General features: G+C 39.9%; 1 protein-coding gene across 1 annotated transcript in view; it reads right to left on the bottom strand.

Moving 5' to 3' along the window:
- nhsl2 (NHS-like 2) overlaps positions 1-19,960 on the bottom strand; it is a 143,011-nt gene that overhangs the window by 90,942 nt on the left and 32,109 nt on the right. The gene's annotated exons all lie outside the window — the stretch shown is intronic.

Raw genomic sequence — 19,960 nt, 5'->3', positions numbered from 1 at the left:
GTGATTTTTATAGTACATTCTGCAGAGAGCCAATGCAACTGAGAAAGAATGACTTCACAGCTCATCTCCTCTCCCCACAGACACTCTGAAGTAGATTACTCTTCTTTTTATTAGCGCCATTGGCTTTTTGTTCTTAATGAAACACATTAAGGTTGTGTTATTGAGTCTTACAGGACATGATGTCTGTTTCTCTCTTTCTTCACCTGTTCTTTATAGGATAGATACTACAGCTGATATGAAATGTCTCTGGGGGCTTTAAAACCTCCTCAGGGGCTGCATTTCTTTTATGGACGATTGCTGATTAATCATTTACTCATAAAGATGTCAGAGATATGTGAACAAGTCCCAATACAATTCCCCAAAGTCCAAGTGAATGTGAGCCAAATAAACAATATGCACAAAAAAGAGAGACGCAGTGAATATTTACATTTAAAGAGCTAGCTAATACCGCATAATTTTTTTCACGTTTTGCCACATTCACTGGGTTGTTTTAGCCTGTTTTCATGATAACGCAAACATTTCCCAATTTGGGATCAATAAAGTATCTATCTATATACCTAGCTACCTATTTATATATCCATCTATCTATCTATCTAGCTACCTACCTACCTATCTATCTATCTATCTATCTACCTATCTATCTATCTATCCATCTATCTATCTATCTACCTATCTATCTATCTATCTATCTATCTATCTATCTATCTATCTATCTACCTATCCATCTATCTATCTATCTATCTATCTATCTCTCTATCTATCTATCTATCCATCTATCTATCTATCTATCTATCTATCTATCTACCTATCTATCTATCTATCTATCTATCTATCTATCTATCTATCTATCTATCTATCTATCTATCTATCTATCTACCTATCTATCTATCTATCTACCTATCTATCTATCTATCTATCTATCCATCTATCTATCTCTCTATCTATCTACCTATCTATCTATCTATCTATCTATCTATCTATCTACCTATCCATCTATCTATCTATCTCTCTATCTATCTATCTATCCATCTATTTATCTATCTATCTATCTATCTATCTATCTATCTATCTACCTATCTATCTATCTATCTATCTATCTATCTATCTATCTATCTATCCATCTATCTATCTCTCTATCTATCTATCTATCTATCTATCTATCTATCTATCTATCTACCTATCCATCTATCTATCTATCTATCTATCTATCTCTCTATCTATCTATCTATCTATCCATCTATCTATCTATCTATCTATCTATCTATCTATCTATCTATCTATCTATCTATCTATCTATCTATCTATCTATCTATCTATCTATCTATCTATCTATCTATCTATCTATCTATCTATCTACCTACCTATCTATCTATGTTCACCTGGAACCAATGACATTAGTTTAGTCGTATAAAAAAAAAGTTTGGGACACATGGAAAGTTAGATTTCGAAGCAATCCATCCAAAAGTTGTTGAGATACTCGACTCAAAACTATAAATGTGGACCACATTGGTGTGTTTGACAATCAGTTAGTCTAATGACAAAGTCCCAAATATTAGCACTACCCATCCAAAAGTGGAGATATTTTACTTAAAGGGGACCTATCATGCAAAATGCACTTTTGTACGTCTTTTATACATGAATATGTGTCCCCGGTGTTCCAGGGAACTCACCAAGTGTCAGAAAACACAACCCTCTCTATTTTCCTCCATACCCAAATCTCAAAAAACGGGGCTGCAACGGATCTGATTATTATTTGAATTTTTCTGACGTCAGAAAAGGGGTGCTCAGCCTATCAGGGGAATGAGAGACCGCTCGAAAGCGCTGGAGACGCTGTAGTACATATGCCAGGCCTGTAAGTGGCGCTGTAGTCTGCAACAAAAGCAGAATCAGCCCTTGCAAAAACAGGGCTGGAAAAGAGCAAATAGAGCGAAATGAGGCATGGCTAAAATGCATGATCTGTTTGGTATTTTGAAAAAAAAACTTCACAGACATGTTTTATATAGGTATTGCCCTACAATATATGTTTCAAATATAGCATGATAGGTCCACTTTAAAGCATCAAATGTTAGGAATTAAAAGTAGAGTTATATAAGTTATATCCTATGGGAGACATAAATAATAAATCATTCGATAGTTGTTGAGATATTTCAGTCTCGATCCAGCAAACGACCAACATTACAATCCACAAAGGTTTCCAACATGGCTAAAATAAAATGAAATGAATATCTTAAAATGCAGGAGGCTGAACGAAACAGATAGAAAAGAAAGACTTGTTTTACATTATTGGTCTTTACACAAGAAGAAACAGAAGTGGAATCGTGACTTTTCCTGTTTATTTATCCTGGAGGACGGATAAAGAACACCCTCGCTAGAGACACTTTTTAGGTGGATGTCTGAACTCTTTTTCATTTTGCATTTAGACGGTAATGCTCCCTGGCGTATGAGAAACATTTGCACAGTAAAGTCAGCTGGGATTCCCTATTACAAATATCCCTAAACCATCCACTAATCCAGGTTCATCCCTGGGCCTCCCACAAAGATCGCTTCATGGCTTTTGCCTAGCGTCGATTTAGTCTCTTATGTAACTTTGTGTCGAGGCCGCGGGGGGGTTTGAGCGCTGATTCAGAGCGAGCTGTTCCCCTTTTCTTGCTGATTTGCCGGTTTGCCAGGCATTTTTCAGAACATCTCGTTAAGTCGACGCCGGCATCGAATCCACACAAGCGGCTTCGTCTTGTCAGCTTTCAGTGTGAATAACGGGGACGTTTTGCTCTCTTTCTCGCCGATTCACGCTCTTGCTTTTGCTGACAGCTCGTTCTGAAACACATTCTTCTTTCCTTTGAACCACTTTGTCTTCTCGTTACTATTTCAGTCTCTCAATTTCTGTCTGTACAATCCTTTTATCTCGCTCTGTCGGCCCTAGTTTAGCCAGACAAGGGGAGAAAATGTCACGATTCCTCTTTCTTTGCCCTCTATCTCATGTCAAGAATGATCATCTGTCTTCCAGTTCTCACACAGGTTCACCTCAGGCCGATAAGACATCTCTTTCTGCCCAAATCTCACCGAAGCACCCATAATATTTACTGTTCTCTTATCTCGTTCTTGTTCTCTTGGCCTAACCTTGAACTAACAAGCAAACAATGCCAAGTCAAGCCTTCTCATAATAAGCAGGCTGATGCAAACCCGCCTTTTCTGTCTCTTTAACAACAGTGTTTGTTCGCGGTGTGTTCAAAGAGAAAGACAACCGACATCAACAATGTTTTATAGTACCTGTTTGTCCAGTTCAAACAAGTGCAAGCCAGGCATTTCTGTCTCAACCACAGAGAAGAAGAGGTATGATCTTTTAAAGCTTGCAAACAAATCAGGTTGAGGAGTACAGAGTGATTCTCCAAAGTAAATTAAACATGGTTTTAGTAAATTGCCTTTTTTTCATTACAAGGTGGAAAATCTAACTGAAACGTTGAGGTTATTCAAGGAAAGGCAACTTTTCTTGAAAGCAGACCCCTCGCAGAGTTTGGATAATATGTGCAACCTTTGATATTTCTGCATGCTCTACACCTCGGAGTATTAAAAGTTGCACGAGGAAAAGACGCCATGCTGGCAGTGACAGGCAACGGTCTGAATGCTGATTTTATCTTCTTAGAAAGCACCCAACAAGACGACCATGAACTACATTCGATTTTATCATTTGGCTGGAAGGGGAAACAGTCAAACTTGGTTGAGAGGGATCTTTGAAACTCAAAATGTAAACTATCTCCATCAAAACTCAATGTGTAACCTGTGTTCTTGGTCAAGATGCATTCATTTATGATAAAAAAAAGTGACCATTTTGCACCACATTTGGATAAGAAAACCACACAAATCACAAACAACATTCAACAAGGTCTATTTGGCTTGTTTGTTTACGCTTTACCAACACTGGAAATAGTTACTTGTCATTCAGGTGAGAGATTTAGTTTCCTCTGTAACCAAGTCAGTCGTTGAAATTGAAAGTTATAAAACAAACTCTTATCAAAGTTATGTTGTAAAATAACCATAAAGCCAAAGTCTTTTATGACCAGTCAAACAGACAAAGGCTCAAAGTCTCTGTTAGTATCACACCTGCTCAAGAAGGCACTATAAGTTCATGCAACATTTACAAATCACAGTCACACACACACACACACACACACCACACACACACACACACACACACACACACACACACACACACACACCACACACACACACACACACACACACACACACACACACACACACACACACACACACACACACACACACACACACACACACACACTACAGTACCTTGAAGTGTCTCAGACAGCAGGTTAAGTGTTTTAAGTGACGACAGCAACAAGTGAACTCTCAGTGCCTCTGGGTCCAAGTGAGTATGAACCAGGATGAGAGTGAGAGGGAGGAGAGAGAGAGAGAGAGAGAGAGAGAGAGAGAGAGAGAGAGAGAGAGAGAGAGAGAGAGAGAGAGAGAGAGAGAGAGAGAGAGAGAGAGAGAGGGAGGGAGGGGTGAACAGATTTAAGGGCGAGTGACAGAAGCAGAGGGAGGAAAAGAGCCAGCGACACAAAATGCCGACACTGACGGATAATAATAATAAAAACAAATCAAGTGTTCACACAAGATGAAATATAAGGAGGACAAAAAAGGAGAATATGACGAAGAGGAGGTTGGAACAAATGGTGGCAAATATTGACACACACACACACACACACACACACACACACTCATGCTGACCATTCCAACAGAGCAGACGTCTGGCCCAGAGTGGATTATGGGTAATTAACTGCTTAATAATGATTCCCGTTGAGCAAGGACTCTGACAGGACAGAACACATATCGCCATGTGATACACAAGAAAGTGTGTGTGTGTGTCTGCCTGCCTGCCTGCCTGCCTGTCTGCCTGCCTGCCTGCCTGTCTGTCTGTCTGTGTGTGTGTGTGTGTGTGTGTTCATGCTCCTAGAGAGTAAACCAGGGAAGAAAACACACACACACAATGTCTAGAGATGCCAACCAACACATCCTTAAACCAATCCTTAGCCCTTAATCCTGAGAGAGTGTGTGTGTGCGTGCGTGCGTGCGTACCTATCCAGTCTAATCTAGATATAACATTGGATTATTTTATTTTTTCAATAAAATAGTAAGCAATATTTTACACTTTCTACCTTTTTTTTTACCCGTTTCAGCGACAAAATAATCGTTTTTCTGGCGAGTCGACTTTAAATCAGTCCTTCATCCATGAGTCAACACTTAACAGCTGATGTAAAACACATTGTCCCCACTTCTCCCTCTTTATCTGCTGATCCTGACTGAAGGAAGCCGAGTACTGTCACCTCTCCAGCTTCTGTTAATACCTGTAAACATCACTACGGTGTGTGTGTGTGTGTGTGTGTGTGTGTGTGTGTGTGTGTGTGTGTATATTTTTATGTTGGTGTTAATCTGCTAATCCAGAGCCAGATTACAGTAAGGAGTTTGATAAGGAAATGTGGGAGGTATTAGTGTTCACTGCTCATCACAGTGTGTGTCAGACAAGTCCTTCGTATCACAGGGAACATAGCTTTTCAGCACATGCATTATGTTGTATCAAAACATGTCATTTCAAGAATAAAGTCAGCCATTTTGAAGAAAAAGGTACTAATATTTCAAAAAATGTTTACTGTTTTGACTGAAATCTCCTACTACTGCATGATTTATTAACTTAAGTCCTCAGACTTGTATCGATTTGATGTTGTAATGTGATTTTAGATTTTTTTTAAATCTGAAATTGGAGAATTGAAAGTGAATATAGTGTGTTTCTGTTGTGCTGTGAGAGAGTGGGGTTACATAAGGACATTTTGGGCTCAGAACCAAATCTAGTTATATAACTTTGGTTGGTTTGGGACGGATAATGTGGTTGTGGTGATGGTGTATGTGTGTGTGTGTGTGTGTGTGTGTGTGTGCGTGCGTGCGTGCGTGCGTGCGTGCGAAAGACTTTGGCGGGCTGAGGAGGACCACATGGAGCGAGGAAAATGTTACCAATAATTCAAAATCTCATTATCTTTTTCTTCTATTCCCTCCATTTCTCATATTCTATCTTCTTCTTTGTTCTCCTCTATCCGACTCTTACTCTTCCCTCCATCCTTCTTTCATCTGCCATCCTCTCCTCTTCATCCCTTGGGCTCTTTTTCCCCACTTTCCCTCCAAAAAGAGAAGTGTTTATTCATCGATCCATCACGTGTGTCAGGCTGGGGTATAAGCGTCCATATTTCCAGAGACAGAAAAGCTGTGGCATTTTGGGAATAAACAAACAAGACGCAACACTCTTGAACAAAACAAAAACTTCAACTTGGTTTTTCTGTTTCAATTCACAGCGCTCCCCTGTCTGCCTGGAGCAATAAGACCCTGAAGGCAACACTGCTGCAACACAGTGATATGCTTTGTTTGCCTTCACACTGAATTACTGCAGGTTCAGATCCAGAGAGGAGAGAAGGAGATACAGAACATGTTTACTTTGCATTACTACAATTATTATTATGAATACAGTGATTCAGTCAACTTGTAGACACTGTGAGGAAACAAGGGGTACTCAAGCAATTCAGAAATGCATTTTTATTCAATTTGATCATGTATTTAATATTGTTCTCTTTATGTTTATATAAATATCTCGATTTTATTGTATTTAGATATATTTTTTTTTTACATTTGTACTATTTTTTATATATATTTGATGTTATTATTAAATGGAGCAACTGTCACAAAACCCAAATTCAACCAGGATAAAAATCTGATGATTTTGACAAAGTTAGATAGAATTTAGTACTGTGTAGTGTGTGTAGTGTGTGTGTGTGTGTGTGTGTGTGTGTGTGTGTGTGTGTGTGTGTGTGTGTGTGTGTGTGTGTGTGTGTGTGTGTGTGTGTGTGTTCATGCTCCTAGAGAGTAAACAAGGGAAGAAAACACACACACAATGTCTAGAGATGCCAACCAACACATCCTTAAACCAATCCTTAGCCCTTAATCCTGAGAGAGTGTGTGTGTGTGTGTGTGTGTGTGTGTGTGTGTGTGTGTGTGTGTGTGTGTGTGTGTGTGTGTGTGTGTGTGTGTGTGTGTGTGTGTGCGTGCGTGCGTGCGTGCGTGCGTGCGTACCTATCCAGTCTAATCTAGATATAACATTTGATTTGAACATTGGATTCTTTTCCTTTTTCAATATAATAGTAAGCAATATTTTTACCCGTTTCAGTGACAAAATAATAGTTTTTCTAACAACAATCGCCTAAAGAAACTAAGATAATACAACTTTGCATAAGAGGTGATTCTTTATTACCTGAAACGGTCTATAATCGGGTTTATATCAATATGCACAGGGTGATAAGAAGTCAAGAAGTCAGAAGATAAGGAGTAAATATATGCTTAAGAAAAGGTTTGGCAGGGATGTGAAGTATTTGTGGTTTAATAAACACTTGAAAAACATCAAAAAATAACCCTAAAATGTGTGTTTATCTGCATCTGATCCATCACTCTGCATCCCTACATTTTCACTTCTTAAATATCACCTCCTGCAAACATGTAGTATTGCTATACCTCTTGCTGGTGCCTGTAGATAACATCGGCAGCAACAGTGTGTTTATTTTCTGCAGATTGAGGTCAGTCGGAGCAAAAACCGTAACTCTATTATCATTTTTCCAATCTATCACACAGACTGCAATATGAGATGCAGCTTTGCTTCGACTGTTCAGAGTAAAGCGAGACAGTCCAGATTGTCGCCAATATGCTCAAAGACTGAAGGCCAGACGCTCCATTCAGGCTTCAATCTGCATTTATAAAACCAACACTGACTGCAGCTGGTTGCATCACATGCTCTTTCTGGCTAGCATCCGATTTTTCTCATTTCATTTCACTGTGTTTTGGTTCCACAGGTTATATTAACAGCCTGCAATGTTCCCTTCTCTTGGCTCACAGCCTTCGGTGCTAATGAAAAGGAATCTCTGTTTGTCAGATGCTGAAGAGAGAGCAACGAGGTAAAATGAAAATGTAATGACACTGTCGACAAGTCCTCCAAACGACAAAATATGCACATAATTCACACAGCCAGCCTGTCGGTTTACCATGAGCAAATGTGGAAGGCATTTGTCGTTTGTTCTTGTGAAAGCAGCTTAGGATTTAAGTAAATAAAATGTCAAAATACACAAGCATCATTTCAGTAAATAAGTAGGTCAGAAAATATGTAAACATTACGTTAGGGTGTTTTTTTTCCCGTTAGTGGTACTCGAGCAATGCTGTTTTATATCTTAGACCACATGTGTCAAACTCAAGGCCCGGGGGCCAAATCAGGCCCTTGGTGGATTTAATTTCGGCCCGCAGGATCATTTTAAATTACTATTAGATCTGGCCCGCCGGTATATTGCACGCACACCTTCACTCAATCCTGAGGGTTTCCTCAGCTCAGAGCCTGACCCCAAACATTGATGAACTTGCACCCAAGATGAGATGCCAAGTATCTGGCTTGAACTAGCATCACAGAGCAGCACACTGAGTTTACATGTTTCCTTCTGCACTTTCTTTCTCACGACAACAGGGCATGTTTGGTTTTTTCTTTGAGGGAAATAGTTTTTTAGAAGCTGTTGTTGGCCTGTGGGAAAATGTAATCATAAGAAATGACTCGGGAAAAGCTGCAGATAGAGCCATAAGAAATGAATGCAACTGATTATTTAATGTTTAATGTTGTTTTTATAGGCAATAATTTAAGCTTAGTTAGTTCCAGGTTTAATATGTGCAATAAGTTAATTTCAATAAGTTTTGCAATAAACATTCAACCCTCGACTAGTACCCATTTTTTGATTTTGGCCCACTGTGTATTTGACTTTGACACCCCTGTGTTAGACCATATTAGATATACTTTATTGATCCCAGTTATATAAAATCTGTTTTGTTTGCATTTTGTGCACAAGCCTCAGGATGCATGAGCACAAGCTGATGTTACACTCATTATTTACGATGGTTTATCACAATTCAAATGAGCATTTGGCAGAAAGAAAACACTAGGAATAGTAGACATGTGCCAGAAACAAGCAAGAAATAGGAAGAATACTCCTTACAGATGTAAACAGTCATAAACCAAGCAGCTTTCACAATATTCACAATAAATGTGTATGCCTCAGACATTACCTTTAAGAAAACTCCTCAGGGTTCCTTTAAAAGGACTTTGACTCTTTTATGTGTAAAGCTTCACGTTAATTCAGCCTGAATTATTTCTTATTACAGCTTTGAAACGTTCTGATCAAGGGGAGCTAGAAATAAAGTTGTGTGGGTTTGAGCAAAGCTTTGAAAATCAGCCCAAACGTTACTATTTAGAGTCCTCGGGCATGCAGGGCTACTGTATACATGTTAAAAATATGTGTATAATGCCTCCAGGAAGAGATGTGTGAAATCTGATATCGCTTCAGGGGTCTGAAAACGTCAAGTTCAAAACAAAAATGGAGGCTTTTGAGTTAGAAAGAAGACATATGTTGCATAACACACCTTGATCTCTGACAGAAGTGCAGTGCATTGTGGGTAATGTAGGCACAGACATTCTGAATCCATTTAAAACAAAATTAGGGTGTTAGAAAGTAGTGCTCTTCTGTAGCATAACACACCTTGATCTCTGACAGAAGTGCAGTGCATTGTGGGTAATGTAGGCACAGACATTCTGCATTCATTTAAAACAAAATGAGGGTGTTAGAAAGTAGTGCTCTTCTGTAGCATAACACACCTTGATCTCTGACAGAAGTGCAGTGCATTGTGGGTAATGTAGGCACAGACATTCTGCATCCATTTAAAACAAAATTAGGGTGTTAGAAAGTAGTGACCTTCTGTAGCACAACACATCTTGATCTCTGACAGAAGTGCAGTGCATTGTGGGTAATGTAGGCACAGACATTCTGCATCCATTTAAAACAAAATTAGGGTGTTAGAAAGTAGTGACCTTCTGTAGCACAACACATCTTGATCTCTGACAGAAGTGCAGTGCATTGTGGGTAATGTAGGCATAGACATTCTGCATTCATTTAAAACAAAATGAGGGTGTTAGAAAGTAGTGATCTTCTGTAGCATAACACACCTTGATCTCTGACAGAAGTGCAGTGCATTGTGGGTAATGTAGGCACAGACATTCTGAATCCATTTAAAACAAAATTAGGGTGTTAGAAAGTAGTGCTCTTCTGTAGCATAACACACCTTGATCTCTGACAGAAGTGCAGTGCATTGTGGGTAATGTAGGCACAGACATTCTGCATTCATTTAAAACAAAAATAGGGTGTTAGAAAGTAGTGATCTTCTGTAGCACAACACACCTTGATCTCTGACAGAAGTGCAGTGCATTGTGGGTAATGTAGGCACAGACAATGATAAAAAAAACAAGGAATGGGAACAAGAGTCCAACATCCTCGCCTTACAGGGTTCTATGATCCCTTCTGATACGAGTAAACTGAAGTAAACACTCCTCCTCTCGCTCCACATTGTTCTGCTGAGGGAGGATTACGCCTGCCCAGTGTTTTGGTATTTAGTTCTGCTCCATAATGCTCTTTAATTTCATTCGCCTCCTGCAGTCTTCCCCCCGTAGTCCCTTAATCAAATAGTAATCAGTGTTGTTCTTCCGTGGTTAAACATTTAGCTCCCCTCAAAGCCAGAGAACAACACAAATTCATCTGGAGAGACGCAGACATGCATTTCAGGGAAAGCTATGAGGCCAAGCCTGTGGTTTATTTATCCGAGGGGTTTTGTTACAGAGTGAGTACTTGAAAAAAAGGGAATTTGTATGAAATGAATTATGAAAATGGAACAATGTAAGTGTTTGGTTTGCAAAATGAAAACACGTTTCTCATGCGAATTCTTCAGAAATGCTGAAAGACAAACTCCAGAAATCATTCAGGATCGGAGCTAAATTACATTTCTTATGGGTTCCAAAAGCCAAGGCATTTAAAATATAATTGTTGTGGCCACTTGCATGTTTTTGGTTTTTTTCATTGCGCAATGGGGTATTTAGGTGACCTCAGTTTTGACCGTGTCGCAAACACACGCTGTTTTTGGGATAAATAAATGGTATTTAATAGAAAGAATGTCGTGGTCGTCAAGCAGTGGCGGACTGGCCATCGGGACGGTACTGAAGTGGGCCGGTCGGACGATGTGGGCCGGTCGGATAAGTCACTAGCACCCCCCCCCCGTTGACAATTTACTTGCAGTATTTACTAGCGGTACCGAGGTGGGCCGGCGGTACCGAAGTGGGCCGAACAGGCTTTTCCCAAAATATCTGGGGCTCATTCTGCAGAGAAACTTGAGATGAAACGTGAAAGCAAAAAAGTACAAAATTATAGCAATTATTTTAAAAGGGGTTATTTTCCAAAGTCCCACAAGAGGAGCTCTAGCAGTGTTTAATTCAGTGTTTTGGATCGTTGGAGAAGAGCTTTGATGATGTTTCAGAATCACATGAATATTTATTTCTGTTGGCTGAAATCTCATAAGCAAATTGGAGCATTAGCTCGACATCAGTGTGTGATCTTCCCTCTGCGTTACAAGAGAACCCACCAAAACTGAAGATGGGCTTTCAACAGCAGCTGCAGCAGCAGCAGCAACACGTGATGTCATCAGTGTGAGATTCACCGCGCTGCAGCTGGATGATGACATCACCACAGGGACAGATTAGAGGCGTGGGAAAGGACATCGCAGTTGGCATCATTTCCTAAAAGCAATCTGCTGTGAAGAGTAATCTGACAGAGCTGCGAGAGGAGAGGGAAGCCAAATCGGCATCCATATATTTATTTTGTTATATATGTTAAAGGTGTACTTATTCCTGCATTTTACTTGCACTATTTTATCACTCTTTTCATGTTTTATGTATGCTGTATGTTGCATTGTTGGAGCAGCCTTGAATTTTCCGATTGTCATTGCCAATATCAATTGTGCATATAACAATAAAGCCATTGAATCTTTGAATTTACAGCACAAGAAACAAATACAAGGTGATTTTAAGAAGACCAAATTAAAACATAATGACAACAACAATAACAACTGTTTGCACGAACCCTTATTATTAAGCATTCAATGGACAACAATTCCACAACTAGCATCAGATTTTGATTAAAATATTATTGCTTAATTGACAGTTTACGTGAAACTATATTTTTCTAACTGAGCTCCTATAGCTAAAACTAGCAAGAACAGCTGAAGAAAAACAAAGAAAGACTAATAACCAAAAGTTATCTGAACTGTCTGAAATATGCGCGTTTGGAAATGCATTTTCAGGGAACTGAATACTAACATTGAATTAAATTTGGGTTTCTTTAGCTGAGGCTTTTATCCAAATAAATGTTCTTCCAGTTCATTACTGTCAACTACATGCCTACAGAGACATTTGGGAATGAGTAACCCAGGGTCATTTAAACTGCTATGAGATCGAACTACTGACCCTCCGTAGAAAACCCATTTCCCCCCTCAGCCACAACTGACCCATTCACAACAAACACAAGATGTACTGCATATATAATCTTCTCCAAACAAGACTCCATGTCAAATGACTGCAAGACATGTGCAGAGCTGAGGCTGATTATTAATGTGCATTAAGTTAAACTCCCTCTCTGTCAAGTCCCAGTCTGTGGCTCCTCGTGCAGAGTTCTTGATCTGCTCTCACACATTCCTCCAGACCGGAGAAAATCAGCTAATCCCTGGAGAGCAGATAACGTAACACTGCTGGACACGCTGCGGTCAAACAGAAACCCTCCACTGTACTGTACCCTGCAGCTGAAGGCAATGAAGACTTTACAATATGACATATGCATGGAGGAAAAGAGTGAAGAATCTGTGCAAATACTTAAAAAACTGCACTTTTTTCAACTTGGTAAATGTCTCATTTTGGAATAAATCCTTGTGAACACGTTGAAAACTAAATAATGAAACTGCTGCAGGGAAAGCTGGAGGATAATTAGTGATTGTCAAACTCATGAAGGAGTGTTAGGGGAGCAGTTTAAATGCTGCTACTTGTCAGAGAGTCATTTTCTACCTCGATGAAGGTTTCCATTGGAGGAAAAAATGAGTTTACATAGGGAGGAAGCTTAATCCCCCGCTGTGAAATTGGCCCCTAATCTCTGTGGGAGGTACTGAGACACACACTGATGGGACACAAATCTACAAGTAAAATAACAAAATACCTTCAAGAAGCGAAACATTAAAGAATGGGACGCCTAAGAGACCCAGCAGGGTGAATTACAGGGAAGTGACAGTGTAATTATGAGCTCAACATGTGACTTTTATCCCAACCCACCATGTAAAGTCACTGCTAGCTGCAGAGCTGTGGGATATACAAAAACACATAAAAAGCTACATTTGAAGAGTCATACAGAGGGGGGGGAATCCACTACTTACGTTAGTGTTTATGGTACTGAAAGAGCATTTAAGTGGAGTATAGTCAAGGCATGTAAAATGTCAAGTGACCTGTTTTCAGAAAGGCTAATGTGTCCCTAATCTTTCAAGTAGCAAGTAGCATGACAAAGAAAAACAATGCCAAGAATAGCCGTTTAAGCTAGCAGAAGTCACATTACAGATGTTGCATTTCCCCTTAAAAGACAGTGTGTTCTATCCAAATATGGAAGAAGTTAATAACTTGGTATGCACAATGAGTTTGGTTACCTTAAAAAATGCTAGCTAACTAAGTTATTAAGCTAACTAGCAAGTGGTTGCTTCTGCACAATATATTTCCCGCCAAAAGGTTTGTAGAGACTTTGCTCATGTTTTGCAGCAACCCAGTCTCACGGCATTTCGTGTTATAGTCACGAAATTAATTTAATCCATTGATTCGTGTCACACAGAACGATTTTTAAGCAATGTATTTCTATTGGTAGTATGTTTCGTGCCTGCACCACGTCTGTTTGTCCAGTCGGGTCTTGGAATACCAGAAGCTGTGTGGTTCATAAAAACATTTTCTTACTCAATATCTTAGCCTAAGCCTAACGCAGCTTACACAAGGCGACGTGCGTTGAAGCTTCAACGCTTCTGCCCATTCACTTTGAATGGGGTGACGTCACGCTTCGCCGAACTGCATTGTGGGAGCATACCGTGTCCGGGGCGGGAGATTCATGTGATTGGTTGTTGGTCGAGCTTCAGACAAGCCCGCCGGCGTGCTTCATCGCACGCCGCCGTGTGTAGGGGCCGTAACCCTATCCCTTTTATTTTAAATTGTATAATGTCTGAGTTTTTTTGCCGTCCACGAGGAAAAGAAATGGGGCTCAGAGCCTCAGAATACTGAAATCTGGATTTTTCGTAATCTTTTTTTCCTTCTAATTTGTTATTATTTGGTGCAGGCACGAAACATACTACCAATATAAATACATTGCTTTTAAAATCGTTCTGTGTGCCACGAAAAAAATGGTGAAATCGTGTTGGTGAACACGAATCAATAGATTCATTTCGTGACTATAACACGAAATGCCGTGAGACTGGGTTGTTTGCAGATATGTCTCCTTTTTTAACTGAAGCTAGTTCATATAAAGACTCCATTTAAAGCAGCAAACACATATTTAAACCCTTAAACCTTTGCTAATCTTTGAAACCTCATGCTAGCTCTTGATAACAATACATTTCCTTAAAATAATCCCTTAGCTTTAGCTTGGTTTACCTCCTTGGGACACTGAACATTGTCTGTATAGCGACAACTTCCTGTCAAACACACATAAGCAAAACACATTTTCCGCACTATGCCTATCACAATAGTACAGACATTTGCAATTATTCTGTATCCTTGTTATCTTTCTCACCAGCCTCTACAATAGCAAAACTAGCACAGAAGCCATTTGATGCGGTGTGTCGGGATATATACGTCAGTAACTTGTTGATTTGTCTCTGCAGAATCTCCAAGGCACATTTATTCTTCTCCGTGAATAAAGCGATTCTGATCAGACGCTTTTGTTCCTGCAGAGACATTGTTCAACTTTGTCAGGGAGAGCAGAGACACAAAAGAGTTTTCCTGAACTCTCAAACAACGAGCAGAAGCAGAGAGATCTGATCGCTCTCTCCCCAGGGATTCCTGCTTTTTTATGAAACACACACACACACACACACACACACACACACACACACACACACACACACACACACACACACACACACACACACACACACACACACACACACACACACACACACACACACACACACACACACACACACACACACACACACACACACACACACACACACACACACAGCGCTGTACAACCATGCAAATATGATTAATTATAAGAAATACATTTTGCCGCAGTGTAAGAAATGTGTGACAAAGCTGGGTGTTTGTAAGGAGGAGAAAATATATTTGGGGTGTTTTTGTGTCATATTAGGTGTTTTTATCGGTGACATAATTCTGTAATTGTTTACATGCTTTTCTCTTTCTGTAAGAAGATCACTGCTCGTTACAAACACCTTTTAAAATCTCACAAACATTCATGTTGCAGAGACACCAACAATGTAGAAGCGGAGGTTTGTTTGGCATCATATTCACACCTCATGTGCTACATTTAAATCAAACTGTTACCAAAAAGAAGACAGAGAAACAGAACCTGCAATATGTTTAGAAACAAGCTCAACCCTAGCCTGTTGCAAATCTAATGAGCCCGGCCCGTTTTTGGTTGCGTTTCCACTAGGCGTAGTTCCAGCTAGCGGGTACTTTTTCACAGTTTTCTGGCTCTCCAAAATCGAGGTTCTTTCCGGGCCAACAACCGGGCTGAATATGCTAAACTAGTGAGAGAATCGCTGGCAACTACAACAACATGAACATATTTGACCGTGATTTAATTGTAATACACGTTTCAAAATGATGCCGAAGTAACAACATACTGATACCGGTTAGTAAAAACCATGAATTAATGCTTTGACAAGTCTGCAGACAGACGGCAGGCGAAAAACCTTTTAAAATGCGTGTTTTCTGAATGGAGATTGGCTAAGCTAACGTTGTATATGCTCCGAGCGTCCACACTCACAACAACGGCCTATACAGACATAAATAAAGCAGCGACTGTATTCTCCATGACACAGGCAGTCTGTGGTTTGTACTTGTTTAACTTTTGTCTAGTTTCTGAACAGATATGAGGAGCTGTGAGCTCTGAGTGCTAACAGCTAACGGCTGATGTTGGTTTTGTGTTTCGCATTGAAGATGACGTCACGGCTCCGCCTACACTGCGTTACTATAGTTACTGCCCCAGCTACTAAACTGTAATGGGAACGCAGCATAAAGTGAGCCTGGCCTACCAAGGCCTACCAAGGCCTACCTATACCGTACTAAGCCGTGCGAGGCCCTGCAGTGGAAATGCGCCATCATTCTAGCCTAATTCTTACCAAGTCTGACCCCAAACTAATTTCTGGCCTAAACTGTGCTAGATTGTAGAAGCCAAAATACTTACTTCAATTACTATGATTTTTGGTTTTGGATTGCATATGTTCACTCTTGTTCATCATCACTTCTGTCTGTTGTCACCTTGGTGTTTAGTCTATCGGTTCAGAAGTATGCCAGGCTTTTAAGACAAAAATGGTGAGCTAGACTATAGTAATTCTTAGTTGTATTTGTCTAATTAAACATACTGAATCCTTACCTTCAGCACAGACTCTTCTTTAGAACGCTTCAAAGTGAAGAGCCTAATTTATTCTTTAATATCGGGAGCTTAGTCGCTACATCAACCTCATCAAAACCCAATACAAACACAACCAAAACCTTACTAAATCAAGACCTGAACCCAACTTTAAGTATGATCAGATTACTCCTCGGACAAAAGCATGTCACAAATCTGAGTCCTAGTTCAATTCAAACCCAACAGGATCCCAGCAGGACCCAAGCCCAATGTAAACCCCCACAGATACACAATAATCTAACCCAAGCACATCCCAAATCTCAGTCTGCATGCAAGACAACTTCCCAGATCAAACCCAATGTGGTTATTAAACTATTAAACTTAGGTTTGGTCAACAAAGTGTATGTACAGTTACAGTCAACATTGGTTTACAGTCATTATTCTACCAGAACTTATTGGAAACCACAGTCCTCTCTCTCTCAAAAGAGTTATAATATATTATAAGTGCTTCTCCTACAGATGGATAACTTTGAACCAACATTGATTGACATCCTTAAGACCATCTTGGTTACTCATCCAAGCGTTACAAGTCCTGCAACTACAGGCTATTTGAAGGTAAAGTTTAACACGACTTTACAGTTTACAGGCAACACAATCAGAAACAGGTGGTGTGTATTGCTCATAGATTCCTCCCCTCCTACCTCAGAGCAGCTACTGGACCGTCGTCACACAGATATCATAAATATCTGGACAGAGAGAAAGTTGAATATGTTGACCGTCTTCTCCTCCTGATAGCAAATGGAGGGAAAAGAGGAGAGAGGAGGACGAGTGTTTGGGTGGGAGGGGAGTGATGGATTGACTCTGTGTGTGTGTGTGTGTGTGTGTGCGTGCGTGCGTGCGTGCGTGCGTGCGTGCGTGCGTGCGTGCGTGCGTGCGTGCGTGCGTGCGTGCGTGCGTGCGTACCCCCTTTTCTTATACATGGCTAACTAAAGCCAGATTTCATATGCTCTCCAGGGGGGAGGAGGGGGTCTGAAGGGGAAGGACTCCTGCTTTCTTTCTCTTACCTTATTTTACTACAATGTCACTCTTTCCTGAAGCAGCCCCCCTACTTTTTCTTGATATCTTCAAATCACTCCACTCTGACATTAAATCATCTTTCATGTTTTACTTCTGGCTCTCCCTTATTTACAAACGTGCCCTTCTTCTCAAGCAAGAAGATATCAAATGACATTTCAGCAAAGTTAGAATAGTATGGATGAATATAAAAACATTGCAGCATCAGAGCACCACAGTTTCATACATTTACTTGCATTTGAGCTGATTTAAATGAATCTTTTCATGCCATAAAGTTGTGTATTTTCTAGGATCTTATGAGTTCAATACTCAGATGTATCATTAGTTATTGAATCCCTAAAACTACACATTCTCGTCTATTAGCTCTTCAGCAGCTCTTGATGAATAAATAATCAAAAATCAATAACTTACTTAAACTTGTTGATTTATTTAAATTATGTATTCTATTTTCCCTAATTATTTGCATAGGCGAAATACACATCTTAGTTTGTTAAATATGTTCACCACAAGTGTCATTTCCCAAAAATGACATGTTTTTTAAATGATATCACATTTAAACAACATGATTATGTCAATTTTCCACATGAGTAATGGTGTTCAAAGTTTGATAAACATGTCAAATGAGTGTATGTTGTTATAAATGCACACGTGCCTTCATTTTGTAGGATGTTGTCCCGATATAAATGTGTTTTTACAAGAGGAACTTGATTCTACATGAGCAGAGAGTCTTCAAAGTAAGAACAGAAGAAGCTGGGATTCCTTCGACTCCTGAGATTTAATCACATTTCTTTCTTTTTCTAATTTCCTCTCCATCTTTCCTGTCTCTGTCCTCTGGGTATTTATATCCGTCTTGTATCGTTCGTTCCCCGTGCCGAAAAGTTCCCACAGTCTCCAAACGGGGTCAAATATCACCCCACCTGGTTTAATAAGACCCCCTTTTAAAAGAAAAATATATGATCTCTTTGCATGTTTCTATCGCAGGAGCCATTTCCTGACAATATAGGGACCGATTCACTACTTTCATCAATCATAACTTTTTTGTTTTACATTCGATTGCATTAAAGCTTTATGATATCCTTCACAGTAGACATTTGAACATATAAAATTGCTGATCACCACTTTCATTGGATTTTGGATGATTTAGTCAACTTTGTAACACCCATGGTGTTCCCGGTCAAACATGACCGCCATAAAGAAAAGGAATTAGTATCAGATAAAACACACACACACACACACACACACACACACACACACACACACACACACACACACACACACACACACACACACACACACACACACACACACACACACACACACACACACACACACACACACACACACACACACACACACACACACACACACACACACACACACTCTGAATGTGTTCCCCCCCTTATGTGCCCATCCCCCCACATGGATCACACCTGGCACACGCAATACTTGTTCAGTGTCTATTCTTTGTATATTTACTGCAGTTCTTCATGTATACCAGTAGTCTGATACAATATGTACAGTTTTAAAGGGTGTTAAATGAAATTTGGTGATGATTAATGGTTTTTGTGTTCATGTAATAGCAGTTAAAACAGGACCGGTCACATTTGACCGCGAACACCAAAGTAAGGGGGGGTGGAAACGAAGACAATAGGAGGGTTAAGGAGGGTGGAGGTCATGGAGGGAGGAGGAAGTGAAAAAACAGAAGAAGAAATAGTAGGTGGAATAGGTAAATTACTATATTTTAAGATATAATATTAAAAAAACCCGATTTAAAACTCAAATGTTGAGATTTCCTGAACAAGAGCATCCTTTTATACTCTGTAGTTTTAGAAATTAAGAAGCCAAAATGTAAATAAAGGGGAGAGGACTCATTAAAATGTGATATACTTTAACTTTTCAACCTCACTGACACATGGGTGGTGAAAAGTAATGTTTTGCACAATGTAGGAGGCAATTTTCCACCCTTGAAGTCACTAAAACTAGCTTTTAATATCCAATCATTCACCACATTTTTGATACAACTGCAGCCTTCTCTCCATTTGGTGCAATCGGTGTGAGAAAAGCAAGCCCATCCTCCCCTCGTGTCCTCCAGGAGACACGACGGGGGGACTGGAGAAAATGAGATCTGACATGTTTAAGTAGAAACAGATGAGAGTTAGAAGGGGACGGGGGGAGAAGAGGGAGGGAGATACGAGTTAAAGGGTCTTTGCAGCAGCTTCTGTATAGAGGGGTTCAGACGTGACCAGAGGCGAGGAATAACACAGAGAGGGAGGCGCTTTGTTTTCCTCTCATCAGGAGACGACAGGAGGGAGGAG

This window comes from Trematomus bernacchii, unplaced genomic scaffold, assembly GCF_902827165.1.
Source record: "Trematomus bernacchii unplaced genomic scaffold, fTreBer1.1, whole genome shotgun sequence".
NCBI classification, from domain to species: domain Eukaryota; kingdom Metazoa; phylum Chordata; class Actinopteri; order Perciformes; family Nototheniidae; genus Trematomus; species Trematomus bernacchii.
The sequence above is the reverse complement of the archived record's forward strand: the minus strand, read 5'-3'. Positions and strand labels throughout refer to the sequence as shown.